Source organism: Prionailurus viverrinus, chromosome E3, assembly GCF_022837055.1.
Source record: "Prionailurus viverrinus isolate Anna chromosome E3, UM_Priviv_1.0, whole genome shotgun sequence".
Taxonomy (NCBI): domain Eukaryota; kingdom Metazoa; phylum Chordata; class Mammalia; order Carnivora; family Felidae; genus Prionailurus; species Prionailurus viverrinus.
The window spans coordinates 6,115,398-6,131,578 of record NC_062576.1 but is presented as its reverse complement, the minus strand read 5'-3'; the positions used below and the strand labels follow the sequence as shown (position 1 = coordinate 6,131,578).

The following is a 16,181-nucleotide window of genomic DNA, read 5'->3' as shown; positions in this document are numbered from 1 at the left end:
GAAGCCCTAACCCCCAAATGTGACCATTTGGAGATTGGGCCTTAAGGGAGGTAATTAAGGTTAAATGAGGTCATAAGGGTAGGACCTTCATCTGATGGGACTGATATCTTTATAAGAAGAGGAAGAGACACCATAGATCTTTCTCTTTCCACTTGGGCACAGAAAATAGGGCATGTGGAGACACAGGAAGAAGGTGACAGTCTACAAGCAAGGAAGGAAAGGCCTCAACCAGAAACTAGCTCTAAGCTAACTCTAACTAGCTCTAACCAGAAACTAAGCACCTTGATCTTAGACTCAGCTTCTGGAACTGTCAGAAAACAATTTTCTGTCATTTAAGCCACTTAGTTTGTACTGTTTTGTTATGGTAGCTAGAGCAGACTAACACAGAAACATTGCAAAAATCCTCTCAACTGTTTTCACAGGCTCGTGGCACTTAATACATTGCAAAATACACGGAGTAGACAATAGGCATTTGCCAAGTGAGTGGTAAAGAGACAACTCAGGGGACCCCTGGTCCATGAGGTCATGCAGTGGGCTGGAAGATGGGACCAGTTACCAGGTGATGACCTCTCCTCTATCTGGAAACTGCAGTTGCTCAGCTAATTTAGGGCCTCTCTACTTTATGGGAAGACTCTGCAAAGGTTGGATGATGACGCTAAAACAGCTTGAACTTGAAAATAAAAATGAGAACACTTGATCTTTTTTTCCACATGCTCTTCCCTGGCCTACTTCCTTCTTTAGCTGAAGAGTAAAGGCAGGATGACAAGCCAAGTTCACCCGCACTCTTGACCTGATGTTCATGGCAACCCCTTCTTGAAGAAGATGCATGGCCAGTTTTTTGGTTACAAATTGCAGTCCCTTTGGATATTGGGAGAAGGCCTGCACTGAGCAAAATTACAAAGAAGGATTTGCTTGTTTTCAGTGTGACTTCTTCCTAGCCCACACGTGCCAACCACTCCCAAGTTACCTGGCTGCCTCACCGCACATCTGATCTGACAAAATAATCCTCAGTAAAGTCTTAGAGATTAAGATTTAGTGACTGATACTGGCCATGCTATAAGTTAGGTTTGACAGAATTTACACAGAGAAGCTATTTCTTTCTTTCTGGGTTTCCTAGCTGAAATTTGAGTAACTCGCAGCAGGTTAATAATGGCACTTAAGCTAGAGAGATGGTCCCAGTGGCCAGACTTTCTGAATAAGAAGTATACAAATAATGAGCAAAAGTTTAGGATGCTTTTCCACTTAATTATGTTATTTCTATTAAAACAGAAGGTTTTATTAAAATAATCAATTAGCTAATAGGAATCTTGCTAATAATTGTATGGTTTGCCTTTGGAAGGATGATCTATAATTCAGAGCATAATTTAAGAAAATGCACATACTTTGCTCAGTGACGATTTGCTGTCCCCACCGTCTGGTTATATTGCAAATTTGAGAAGAATGGCACAATCTAACTCAGCCAGTTGGAGGATTGTAGGAGGAAACCTACAATTTTCCATACTTTCATAGGTTTTGAACTCCCTGAAACCTGTTTTTACTATAAATTTAGCTGCCTTACCCAACCCTAATGCTTTCATTTATACTTAACACTCTCCCTGTTAATCCAGGAGGCATCTTTCCCACTCCCAGTCAACTGAACTACTTTTTATAAAATTCAAACTGTACTTTTAATTATTTTTAGTAAAGCTAAAATGTCATAGTTAAAAATACATTTTAACAGGGGCGCCTGGCTGGCTCAGTTGTTGGATCATGTGACTCTTGATCTCACAGTTGTAGGTTCGAGCCCCACATTGGGTATAGAGATTACTTTAAAAAGTAAAATCTTTAAAAAATAGGGGCGCCTGAGTGGCTTGGTCGGTTAAGCCTCCGACTTTGGCTCAGGTCATGATCTCACGGTCCGTGAGTTCGAGCCCCGCGTCGGGCTTTGTGCTGACAGCTTGGAACCTGAAGCCTGCTTCAGATTCTGTGTCTCCCTCTCTCTCTGCCCCTCCCCTGTTCATGCTCTGTCTCTCTCTGTCTCAAAAATAAATAAACGTTAAAAAAATTTTTTTAAATAAATAAAAATAAAAAATATATTTTAGCAGACTTCCAGTTAAAGATAGCAGAGTCAAGATAAGTTTTACCCTACCCTTTTTACTTAAAACCCACAAAAAACAAGAATAACAAAACATGAGGGAGAGGAGACAGAATCTTTAATGAAGCAAGGGAGCAGCTACCACCCCCGGCATGGACTTTGACATTGGACTTAAATGCAGGATGCACCCGAGTAAGCAAGTTACGGGTGTCCTCAAGGATACAGTTCACATGCCTGTTTTGAAAAAATAGATGGCGTGCCTGGGTGTCTCAGTCAGTTGAGCATCCAACTCTTGATTTCAGCTCAGGTCATGATCTCATGGTTGGTGAGACCAAGCCCTGAGTGGAGCTCTGTGCTTATAGCGTGGAGCCTGCTTAGGATTCTGTCCCTCTCTCTCTTCCTGTCTCAGACTTGTGTCCATGCACACTCTCTCACTCTCTCAAAATAAACATTAATAAATGTTTAAAAAATATTAAAAATAAATGTTTTTAAAGATAAAAATAAAAGTAGATCCCTCCTACTTCGTATCATATACAAGAATAAACTCCCACTGGATCGACTATCTAAAAAGCTATCTACACCTCAAGAAACAACAAATGTTGGAAAGGATTTAGAGAAAGAAAAAGGAACCCTTGTGCACTGTTGGTAGGAATGCAAACAGTGCAGCCACTGTGGAAAACAGTATGGAGATTCCTCAAAAAATTAAAAATAGAACTACCATAGGATCCAATAATTCCACTCCTGGGTATTTACCCCCCAAATTACAAAAGCACTAATTTGAAAAGATATATGCACCCCTATGTAAATTGAAGCATTATTTACAGTAACCAAATTATGGAAGCAGCCCAAATGTCCATCAATTGACAAATGGGTAAAGAAGATGTGGTGTGTGTGTATGTGTATTATATGACATGATTATATTATATTATATATATATATATATATATATATATATAATGGAATATTACTTGACCATAAAAAAAGAATGAAATCTTGCCATTTGCAACAACATGGATGGAGCTAGAGAATATAATGCTAAGTGAAATAAGTTAGTCAGAGAAAGATAAGTACCATATGATTTCATTCATATGTGGAATTTAAGAAACAAAATGAATGAACAAAGAAAAAAATAGACAAGCCAAGAAAGAGACTGTGAAGAACAAACTGCTGGTTTACCAGAGGGAAGTAGGTTGGGGGGGGGGAGTGAGTGAAGGAGATTAAGGTACACTTATGATGATGAGCACTGACTAATGTATACAAGTGCTGAATCACTATATTGTACACCTGAAACTAACAACACTGTATGTTAGCTAACTGTACTGTAATTAAAATTCAACTTTTTTAAAAAAATTAAAAAGCTATATAAATCTAAATTTATGTAAATAAAATCCTACAAGGACTAAAATAAAACATGCATAAGTATCCAGTAAATTAGTAATTATATAAATAAACATGTATTAAATTGTAAAAATTAAAATTAAAAAAAAAACATGGATGGACTCCTCTTGAACCTGGAGGTAGGGAAAGGCTTTTAACTGTGACTCAGAACCTCAATGCAATAAAAGAAAAATTAATAAATTAAATTGCATTAAAGAAGACTTCCTCATATTTATAAAGTTAAAAGGCAGCTAACAACCTTGGAAAATCATTTCAACATACATCACAGGTAATGAGTTAATATATGTATTATATAAACAACTATTTTTAAATGGGGGAATATTTAAAAACCATGAAATAAAAATGGGCAAAAGCATGAATCAACAATTCACAGAAAAAGATACAAAAATGGTCCTTATATGTATAAAGATATGTTCAGCCTTATTCATGATGAGAGAAATGCAGATGAAAACTACATAGAGATACCATTTCTCATCATTGGATTGACAGAAATTAGGAAGCATTACAACACACAGTGTTGGTGTGACTGCAGGGAAATAGGCTCTCTTACAGATTACTGATGTGAGTGCAAATCGTTACAACCCTCATAAAGGGAATTTGTCTAGCTAACAAAACCACATATGCTTTTACCTTTTGACCCAGCAATTCCACTTCTGAGGATTTTCTCTGGAGATACACTCCAACGATAGAAAATACTAGAAACAACCAAGTTATACACACTCAGCAGAGTGATGGAATAAACTGGTACAGTCACACAATGGAGTACTATGCAACTGTAAAAAATGAAGAAGATCTCTAATCATTGATTGAGCATGATTTCTAGGATGTAGGTTAAGTGAAAAAAAAGTAAAGCATGTAAAAGCATCTACAGTATGCTGTCTTTTGTGAAAAGAAGAGAGGAAATTAGGAAATATGTATCTTTCTATCTACTCATTTGACCAAAGAGAAATACTATAAACTAGAAACTAACGAGATTGGTTACCTACATGATATGATTGGAAATGGAGAGAAAAGGGTAGAGGGAATGAGAGGGAGAATGACACTTTTTCAAATATAACTTTTTGTTCAATCCCTAGCTTTGGAACCACCTTAATATTTCACACAGAAAGAAAGAATTTAAAAAGGAAGAAAACAAGGAAGGAAGGAAGAAAATCCGCAAGGATGGGGGAGGAATTTCAAAACTGAACACAAACAAAAACAAACTGAACCATAATTCAAATGAATAACGTGACCACACTGAAATGGAGGAAAAAGAACTAACCCAATTAACATTTGAACACAGTATTTGGACTCAATACTCTTGGGCTAAAAACAAAAACAAAAACAAAAACAAAAACAAAACCCACTAAATAAATATTGAACTCTAATTGGTAGGCTTCATTTTCTCAGAGGCATGAGCTAGCAATTCTGAAATTACTTTCTGAATATTCTAGGATTGAGCTAATAAGTACATTTATTGTGCATAATGGATATCAGGTTTATTACCATCAGAAAAAGGAGTTACAAATATGGAAAGAGAGAATCATAGAATGGACCCTCCAGCATTATGTTGAAATGGGAGGTATTGGTGTAAACTTGTAGGTTTTAGTCCAGTTAAATATAGAAATGGATATAGATTGTGAGGGCATGTATGTGTATGCATGCATGTATGTACATACATATGATGATTCAGATTTCTGTAAATCTCAGTTCTGTTTGCTGAGAGAAGCACTGACACCCCACCAACAATAAACACACCTCGTGCCCAGATCTTGGTTTCTAAGTACTATTCTCCACCAAGAAACCAGGGCTCTTTGGAACAATGTCTGGCCCCAGTCTGGAAAGGAAAAATGTAAGATAAGCCTGGGCTATCGTGTGCCAAGAAGGAAAGAAAACAATAGTAAAGAAATGCTCCAGGAATTATCAATATACGTCAAAAGGACACAGTAGCCAGCTTGAAGGGGTTCCTGGTGGCAAAACAGGGGGCAAGTTGAGCATCAAAATAAATGGTAATGGCAAAGGATTATAACCTATTGAATCCATGAATCCATATTGGTATAAATAAGTAATAGGGGGAAGAAAAGTTCTCCCTTTTTATAAATCTAATATTTTTTATGTTTCTGTACTGATTTTTTCAGTAGTTTCATGGAGACAGAATTCATATACTATGCAATTCACCCATTTAAAGTATATAGTTGAGGGACACCTGGGTGGCTTAGTCGGTTAAGCAGCCAACTCTTGATTTCAGCTCAGGTCATGATCTTGCGGTTTGTGGGATCGAGCTCCAAGTTGAGCTCTGCACGGATCTTGCTTGGATTTCACGGATTCTCTCTCTTCCTGTCTCTCTGTTCCTCCCTGCCTCAAAGTAAATAAATAAATGTATATATAATGTTATATATATATTATACTTATATACTATACTTATATATTTTATATATATATATATATACTTAAAGTATACAGTTCAGTGGTTTTAGTATACTCACAGAGTTGTGCAGCCATGATCACATCTAATTTTAGAGTATCTTTATCACCCTAGAAAGAAACCCTGTCCCCATCAGCAGTCACTCTTCCCTTCTGACCCCATCCTCGGCCCCAGGCTGGTCTATTCTCTATCTTTGTACATTTTTCTACTCTGAACATCTCATGTGAATGGATTCACACAATATGTGGTCATTTGTCACTGGCTTCTCTCATTTGTGTCTTCAAAGTTAATCCATGTTGTAGCATGTATTCATTACTTTACCCTTTTTTATTGCCAAATAATATTCCACTGTATAGACATACCATATTTTGTTTATCCATTCATCAGTTGGTGGACATATGGATTATTTTCACTATTTAGCTAGTATGAATAAATATATGAACTATGTGTACAAGTTTTTGTGTGTACAGATTCATGAAAATTCATGTACATATTTTTATGTGGATCTATGTTTTCATTTCTCCTTGGTAGATTTCTCTAGGAGTGATTTTGCTGGCATATGGTAACTCTGTGTTTAACATTTTGAAGAACTGCCAAGCTGTTTTCCACAGCAGCTTCACTCCTTTCACATTTTGCATTTTATATTCCCACTAGCAAAATATGAGTGTTCCAGTTTCTCCTTATCCCATTATTATCTGTCTCTTTGATGATAGCTGTCCTGCTGAGTGTGAAAAGGTATCTCGTTGTGGTTTTGAATTTCGTTTCACTAATGACTAATGATGCTGAGCATCTTTTCATACACTTATTGTCCATTTGTAGGTCCTCTTTGGAGAAAAGCCTATCCAGATCCTTTCCCATTTTTTATTGGGTTATTGATCTTTTTATTATTGAGCTGTAGCAGCTCTTTGTGTACTCTAGAGAACAAATAAGAGGTACAGAGAGAGGGGGGACAGAGGATCCAAAGTGTGCCTTGTGCTGAAAACAGAGAACTTGACATTGGGCTCAAACTCACAAACTATGAGATCATGACCTGAGCCAAAGTTGGACAGTTAACCAACTAAGCCACCTAGGTGCCCCAATGTTTTTAATTTTGATGAAGTCCAATTATCTATATTTTCTTTTGTCATTTGTATTTTTGGTGCCTTACCTAAGAAGGCATTGCCTAACCCAAGGTCTTGAAGATCTACTCTAATGTTTTCTTCTAATAGTTTTATTTTTAACTCCTAAATTTGGGACTTTGGTCCTTTTTTTTTTTTTTTTTTTTTTAGCATCATATATATAAGGCATCCAACTTAATTCTTCTGCTTATGGATATCCAATTGTTCAACACCATTTTGGAAAAGACTCATCTTTCCCACTGAATTGTCTTGGCACTCTTGCCGAAACCAAGTGACCATAAATTTAAAAGTCTATCTCTGGACTTTCAATTCTGTACTACTCATCTGTACATTTATCCTTTAATGCCAGTACCACACTGTTTTGATTAGTGTAGCTTTGAAGTAAGTTTTAAAATTAGAAAGTGTTAGTTCTCCAACATTGTTCTTCTTTTTCAAGATTGTTTTGGTTGCCCTGGGACTCTGGCATTTCTATTATCAATTTTAGAGTCAGCTTCTTAATTCTTGTCAATTTCTGCAAAAAAAAAAAAAAAAAAGCCAGCTAGGATTCTGATAGGAATTGTGTTGACTCTATAGATCAATTTGGGGGAGTATTACCATCTTTAGAATGCTAAGTTTTCTGGTTCATGAACATGGGATATCTTTTTATTTATTTAGACAATCTTTAATTTCAGAAAGCTTTTTTTTTTTTTACTGTTGAAAGTCAACTTATAATTGCAGAAGGAATGATGATATTAAAAGATCATCATTTGGCAGTCATCCTTTGGCAGTAATGATTGATTTGGGTGAGAAGCATCAATGAATACTAAAACGAGTGGGTTAAAGTTTGAGAGGTAACAAGATATTTACATACTCTCAAAGTATCTCCTCAAAAGATACTTATTAATCAAGGGGAAGATGAAATAGTATCTTTGCAGTGGAGAAATGCTGGAGGCACCACCTTAACCTTACTTTCTCATTTAATCCTCCTGCCAAAATTCATTGAAAGACACCCTGCCTTTAACCCCATTCTACAGATGAGGCACCTAAGGCCTGTAGAGACAAAGTAACTTGCACAAGGTTACACACCTAATAATTGAAGTTTTTCTGATCCCAAAGCCTGTGTTCTTAATTGCAATGTTATACTGAACATTTTATTCCCGCCAACAAGTCTATTGTGTCAATAATTTATTTAAGTGGAGAAGTGTCAATATTGTTCTGAACGAAAGTCATTTGCCTATCAATAAAAGTCACAAATAATGGCTCTTTATGCAAACATCCTCCTTGGACGCTTAGCCAGGAAAGAGCATCTCTCTTGAGAAATTTGTCTGTGTTGTTTTATCAGACAACTCATTTCTCTTTTTTCTTCTCTGCCAGGGAACTCAGGCTAAAATAAATGCTCAAGTGGAGTAACTCATTTGGATGCCTGGCAAAGTCTGTTGATAATTGGGGAGGTGTATTGTTCTTATTAGTTGTCCTGTTTGTATTGTGTTTAATTCTGTAAGCAACCCCAAATCCTATTTGGAAGTCAGTAGGACACAAATAGCAAATTAGTTAATGGGAATGTGCTAAACATTGTGGAATTGTACCCTTCAGTAGTGAATTGTCTGGTCTGTATAACTCAACTAAGTTACATTTTAAATATAACTCATTTTTAAAATGAGTACATTCATTAAGGAAGTTTAGAGATACAAAGAAAAGCCAGGTGAAGGGTTGTGAAGCTGTCAAAGACCTTGTACTTGGAGAGGAGGCACGCAGCCTCTGGAAATCAGGGAGGGTTGAATGATAAGAAATGCAGGGCAGGTCGGTGCCAATGTGCATTCTTCAACTGGATGAGCGGGAAGACTGCTGTGTAATGTGTACCGTGGAATAGAAGGAGAATTCTCTGGTGTACGGGCTCAGGTCATGAATCCTTGAAGAAAAGGCTGGGTGGTGGACTGAGCAGTGCCTCTCATATCCGGCTGAGAAGCGTGGAGCTGATTTTCCACACCAGGGGTGCAGACCGGCAGCTGTCATGGCATATCTGGCCACAGATTGTTTTCTCTGGCCCACACACTATTTTGACAAATTTTTAAATTAGTTGCCAACATTACAAATAGGAAAATTCATGCAAAAAGCCAGATTTCCGGCTTACCCGGGGAAAATCAGAAAACCTGTCCACATGGCCTGTATTCTCACTTGACAAGGGTAACCTGGAGTTGAGAAGCACTTGTTCGCTGTGACCAGGCATGTATGTGCTCCTACTCAGTTCTGCCTTCCTCACTTAGTCATGCTTCCTGCCTGGTCCCCATAGGCATTGGGGTCTGTGACTGTCGCCCAGGCAAGAGAGAGTTGTTGACATTTTGTGAGAATAAAGAGGGACATTGATGCTTTATGTTTTATGATGCTGAATCATAGGATGGACTGAAGGGGAGAGAGGAGATTATAAACAGAGAGACAAATAGGAGTCCAGAATGAGGGTGGAAAGAAAAATATTGTGGGGAAAGAATAGGCAGGAATCCAGAGGTGACTGAAATCAGGAGATGGAAATTTCCCCGTGCACAAAGCAGTCTCAGAGTTGCCGGGGAGAAGACACTGCAGGGTTCGTTTGCTGGGCACTTGGGGACGTGGTGCTGTATGCCAGCCACCCTTCATTGTGCAAAGGTCAGTACTTGCCCGCTCCCTCTTTCTCGTCCCTCAGGCGTATCAGGGGAAGAGGCTCCGGCCATTGTACCCAGAGTTCTGAGTTGTGAGTTGTCACACAAAGAAAATGATTTGCAACAAATGGGGATCATGGGGAATAACTTCCAAAGCCGTGACTCCCTGACTGGGGGATGAATGGGTTTCTTTTATTTAGAGTTAGGATGAATATTCGGAAAGAGGAGTTTTGTGATCACACATAAAGGGGGGGCCTAATGTTGTTACACAGGCATGCTTCGAAAACATGCCTATACGTGCACCCTGTGTTATGTTAATGAGGTTGGTGCTCCTCTTTGGGTGGAGATTTTAGCATTGTAAAGAGGTAGAGGTAACTGTGGACACTCCGTGGTCCATCTATGCAGGTGTGAATCAGTGGTCAGGTTCAAACTGGCCTGGGCCAGCTAGAGTCTTCCTGTCGTTTGCTCCTAAAGGTTAAGGTTACCGTTTCTGTGAAGAATAGGGGTCAGTGGGACTCTTGCTTGTGGGTTTTAGCCTCCTTAACCTTATGGGGCGTGTTTTCACCGTGTCACCTCCAACGGGCTCGCCCTGCATGGCTGACACACACACAGACTCAGCCCCAGTGAATGGCTGTGTCTGTTTCAGTGAACAACTGCACATTTTAACTGCTAATTGAGCCACACCTTTCCGCTTCTTGTGATTTAGCAAACCTCCCCCATCCTTGTCTTGGGATACCGTGTCCTTGGTCTGCTGGTACATCCTTCTTCTCCATTAGTGGAAAGTCTCCTTTCTTTTTCCACGGTGGTTTATCCTCCATTTTTCTTGTTCCTTCCTATTCAAAATGGATAATTCTGTCTCCGGTTTGGATGAAGAAAGGTAGAAAGAATGTCACTCCTACCCTAACAACAAGAAAACCATACCTTTTATTGAACCCATCAGAAAGCCGAGGTTGCAGGACAACCAAGTAGTCTGAAAACTAAGTAAAGATGGGCCCTTTTCAGGAAAAATGAGACACATCACTGAATCATCTGTGGCAGGGGCACAAAGCTCAGCATACAGGACTCCTGCCTCCTTTGGAATAAAGCCCTAACGTCCTAAGAGGGGAGGGACAGAAAACTCTATCATCCCCAGAACACAGGTAAAGACCTATTGCAGGTGGCGTAAGGGTAAAAAAAATAAAAGTCTACCCCGAAGTGGGGTCAGGAGAAAACCATTCTGAGCCCAGAATCCTATACTAATACCCTTAGAGGTCTTATGCTGGTAGAGGAATAGGAAACTCTCTCCTTCACAAGACCCACCAGTTATAAGACAGAGTTTAGCTGCCACAGGAAGGTGGGCTGGATCACGGAGAAAGCCCCACCCCAAGACCCAAGGACACAGGACCTGCCTAAGATCAAAGCTGGGTCAGGAAACAATATTTTTGTCCACCAGCCCCAGACTAGCACCAAGGGGGAGGCGCGTGACCTGGACACCCTCTTTGAGGTGCAGACACGCAGAGAAGACTGAAAGCTGAGAATGTAACAGAAATGATAGAAACTCTCTGCACCCCAGCCACCACCCTAAACACAAAGCATCTCTAGAAAAATTTGAAGCTGGTGGTGCACTGAAGGTAACTACATCAACAAAACCCAAACCCAGTTTTATTCCTGACTAGTTTGACCCACCCCCCACACTAGCAGCCAAGCAGAAGAAAAGGCTTGCCCATTTGCAGGCATAAGTATTTCAGTCTCTGCTGTTCTACATACCGTGTCTGGCATTCAACCAGAAATTATAAGACATTCAACAAAGCAAGTGAAAAACTGCCAAGAGATATAATAATAAAAAGAACCAGACTCAGAGACGACCCAGATGTTAGAACTAGGAGACAGAGATTTTTAAAATAACTATAAATAAGGGTGCCTGGGTATCTCCATCGGTTAAGCATCCAGCTCTTGATTTCCACTCAGGTCATCATCCCTGAGGGGTTTGTGGGTTCGAGCCCCACGGGAAGCTGTCAGTGCAGAGCCTGCTTGGGATTCTCTCATGTGCTTGCTCTCCGCCCCTCCCCCACATGTGTTCTTTCTCTCTCAAAAAAATAAACTTTAAAATATTAAATAAATAAATATGAATAATATGTTGAATGATCTGGTGAGAAAGATGAACAACATTCATGAACACCTGAGAAATTTTAGCAGAGAGATGAAAACTATTAGAAAATCAACTGTGTCAGAATTTTTAAAAATAGTAATAAAGAGAAGAGAAATGCCTTCAAAGAGCTTATCAGAATACTTCACACTACTGAGAAAATAAAAGTGAACTTTTAAGGGAGGTCAATGGAAATTACCCAAACTAAAACACAAAGAAGAGTTTTAAAAAGAGCAAAAAACCATTTTAAAGGATAGAGCATCCAGTAGATATTGGACAATAATGAATGGTCTAACAAGTGTAGTTGAAATCCCAGAAGGTAAAGAGAGAGGCAATAAGGCAGAATAAATATTTAAAAAGATAATGGCCAATAATTTTCCAAAAATAAAATAACATCAAATTACAAACCCAAGAAGGTCAGAGGGCCACACCAGAATAAATGGCCTATTCCCCACAATGCAAACAAAAAACTCAGACAAGTCTTACTCAAACTTCCGAAAACCAATGATAAGGACAATATCTTGAGGGAAACTAGAAAACAGACATGTTATATACAGAGGTGTGATTGTAGAAGATTTTTCATCAGAAACTATGGAAGCCAGAAGATAACAGATTAACATCTTTAAAGTATTGGAAGAAAAAGACCTGTCACCCTAGAATTCTCTCTCTCAAAAAATAAACATAAAATAAACACCTTTAAAAAAAGCAGAAAGAATTCATTATCTGCAGATGTATAGTGTAAGAAAATTCTTCAGGAAAAAGAATATGGTACTAGATAGAAATCGATCTACACGAAGAAATTAAGATCTCCAAGAACAGTTTAAAAGAAGGTAAAGATTTTTAAAACTTTTTTTTCTTATTTCAAACTGTCCTAAGAGATAAACCTGAGTATCCAAAGCAAAAATAATTGCAATATATTATGACAAAGGATTTGTGTGTCGAAGGTATAAAGAACTCTTAAAAAAAAAAAAAAACCTCAAAACACAATCTAATTTTTTTAATGGGCTAAAGTTTTGAGCAGACAATTTACCAAAGAAAATATACACATGGCAAATAAGTACATGAAAAGATACTCAACATCATTAGTCATCAGGGAAATGCAAATTCAAACCACAGCAGGATACCACTGATTACCTATTGGAGTGGCTTCAAACCAACAAAAATCTGGCATCAGTGAATGCCTGTAAGGATGGGCAGCTGATGCTCTCATGCACTGTGGGGGTCTGGGGTGTTTTTGCTTTTGTTTTGTTTTGTTTTGTTTTGTTTTGTTTTTAATTTATAAAAGTAGTTTATTTATAGTTTAAATATAGAAATTAAAATTTTCCACAACAAATATCCTAAGATTAAATGAGTGCTCTTGGCTAACTGTCATATTCTGGGGAGACATTAAACAAGAACTTTTTAGTTAACATTGTTCTTTCTATTTTTTTTAATTTATTTGAGTGTGGTTGACACACAATGTCCCATTAGTTTCAGGTGTACAACATAGTGATTCCACACATTTAAGCCTTAAGCTCTGCTCGCAAGTATAGCTATCATCTGTCACCATACAAGACTATTCCAGTATCATTGACTGTACTCCTTACGTGTGCCTTTTATCCCTCTGACTTCCTCATTCCATAATCGGAAACCTGTATCTCCCACTGCCCTTCTTCACCCATTTTGTCCACCCCCCGGAACCCCTCCCCGCTGGCAACGATCAGGTTGTTCTCTGTGTTTACAGGCCTGATTCTGTTTGTTTGTTTGTTTATTCATTTGGTTCTTGGGTTTTTTTAGATCTCACGTATGAGTGAAATCATATGGTATTTGTCTTTCTCAGTCTGACTTATTTCACTTAGCATAACACATTGCTGACAGGAATACCAAACGGTATAGCCATTTTGGAAAGCAGTTTGGCAGTTTCTTACGAAGTTAAACATGCACTTAGGATAAGACCAGCACATCTCACATCTGGATATTTACCTGAGAGAAATGAAAACTTATGTTCACGTAAAACTTGAAAAGGAACACTTAAAGTATCTTGATTCATTATCACCAAAAAATACTGGAAACCTTCCAAATGCCTTCAAGAAGGAAAGGGATGAATGAACTGTGGTCCATCCACACCATGGAATACTACCGAGCAATAAAAAGGAACGAATGGGGACGCCTGGGTGGTGCAGTCGGTTAAGCGTCCGACTTCAGCCAGGTCACGATCCCGCGGTCCGTGAGTTCGAGCCCCGCGTCGGGCTCTGGGCTGATGGCTCAGAGCCTGGAGCCTGTTTCCGATTCTGTGTCTCCCTCTCTCTCTGCCCCTCCCCCGTTCATGCTCTGTCTCTCTCTGTCCCAAAAATAAATAAATGTTGAAAAAAAAAAAAAAAGGAATGAATGGCTGATACACCCAATAACAAGGCTAAATCGCAAATGCATTGCTAACAGACAGAAGCCAGACTCAGAAGGCCACATACTGTATGACTCCATGTATACGATATTCCGGAAAGGCAAAATTATAGAAACAGAACACAGATCTGGGATGCCAGAGGCAGGAAATGGGTAGACAAGTTGACTATGTGAGAGGCGTGAGGGAACTTTCTGGGGTGATGATATGGTTGCACTACTCTGGGCCTTTGTTGCAACTCATAGAACCAACCATATGCTAAAAAGGGTGCATCTTGCTCTGTGTAAAAGATACCTTAATTAGAAAAAGGGACAGACCAGGTGCTCTTAGCTTCTGTCTTGGGGTCATACTGTTGAGAAGCTGCTGGGCTGTGTGATATAATGGCTCCCAAGTCTTCCCTGCATCGACACTGCAGCATTCTGGACAGGAAAGGCCTAAAAACAATCCAACCAGAATGTATCAAATACCTGCTACTGATAAGACCAGGTCAAGACAGTGTATGGGGAAATTGACTTCTGTTTATTCAGTGCCTCTTTGCTCTTATCTGAACTCACCGCAGATTGTCATCCATGCAAAAACTTACAAAGGGCTTCTCCCGCCAAGCCCCTAGTGGAGGGGCTAGTGGGAGGGACACACTAGTGGGAGGGACCCTAGTGGGAGGGACACAGTCTCCTTGCAGGACTGACTGGACGGCGGCTCTGCCAATGGATCAGAGGTGGAGCCCTCTCAGTGGCTTCACAAACAAGGGTAAACCAGGGCAAAGCAACTTCCATCTCCCATGTGCAGCATAGGAACATTTTTATGTATGTGGAGTTTGGTTAAAATGGGATTCGAGGTCTTGAAGGGGCGGAGTGGAAAGAAGGAGGCATTGGAAATGGGGTGGGGCACAGGCCAGCACTGGACAGGCCTGGGTGACAGTGAGGGGGCCATGGAACACGTACTCCCCCCCCCCCGCCCTTGTCAGGCAGAGGGGGCTGTTTGCAGTGCACCCAGGCAGCTCTTTTCAGTGGCTCCAGGCCCTCCTCAGCCATAGCTAAAGACTTGCCCAACCACAGCCCACCCCAAAAGGGACACCAGACTTCTTTCCCTATTGCTGGTGCAGACCTGCCTCAGAGGCCTGGATGTGCCTCACCGAAGTGTCAGTTCCAGAGGCCTTGTCTGTCTTGGCCATCGCTCTCCTGCCAAGACATGACACAGCGCCTGGCCATACTCAGGAAATGCTTGATGAGGGCATGAATGAATGGATTGGTTTCTCTGGACAAAGTCCTCTCTAGAAACAGCCTGCACGTCTAGAGGCCAAGTATCATCAGGCAGAGGCCTTGGCTCACAGAAGGATCTGACCCTTCTTTGCAAGTCCTACATGGGGCCAACGTGGCTCATGGAACCAGAGCCCCTCTCTTGGGCCACGTGGGTCTTTATCATTATAGGGAGGTTGGGGGAAGCAACCACAGAGAGAGTTTTCCCCGACCTCAGCCCTGCCCCATTCTCCTCTGTTCCAAGAAAAGAGAAGGAAGAACAAAACAGAAACCCGGTCCAGTAGGGCCACAGCCAGCCAAGGGTGCGGCCCAAGCATCACTCACTAAGCCACACTTCGGAGCCTGCCATAATCACTGGGAGCACAACCAGTGCACCCGGAGCTGAGACCGAGAGCCAAGTCAGATGCAACGACGAGCAGAGACAGGCCAGGCCAATCATGGCTCGTAGAATGGAGTGAGGCCAGTCCCTGGCCTCCCTCCCATCCCCAAGATCCAGACCAGGTGTTCCTCCAGCTGGGGCTTCAGCCACTGGTGTGGGCCCTGGTTCTCAGGGCATCAGGGTCACAATAGGCCCCTGGGATCTTGGTCTGCTTGCCTGGCCTGGCTGGAAGGGGCCTGAACTGTGGTGCAGTGATCCCAGGTCCATGCCTGCCCCTCGGAATATTCATACCGCACCCAGGCCTTTGGACCCTCCGCGACACACAGGCCTGACTCCCCATCCCCACATCTCCCGCAGTGTCAGCTTGCGTCCTGTGCTCTAGACACATGGATCAGCTCGCCTTGCCTTTCCCCGAGCGCATCCTGTACATCCCCCCGA

At 40.6% G+C, this 16,181-nt stretch overlaps 1 long non-coding RNA gene across 1 annotated transcript in view; it reads left to right on the top strand.

The window, feature by feature from the left end:
• Nucleotides 1-4,768, top strand: part of LOC125154561 (uncharacterized) — a 32,927-nt gene extending 28,159 nt beyond the window's left edge. Inside the window, exon 3 of the long non-coding RNA XR_007147833.1 lies at nucleotides 4,549-4,768. This is a non-coding gene — a long non-coding RNA (uncharacterized LOC125154561). The remainder of the gene's footprint in view (nucleotides 1-4,548) is intronic.
• Nucleotides 4,769-16,181: the final 11,413 nt, after the last annotated feature.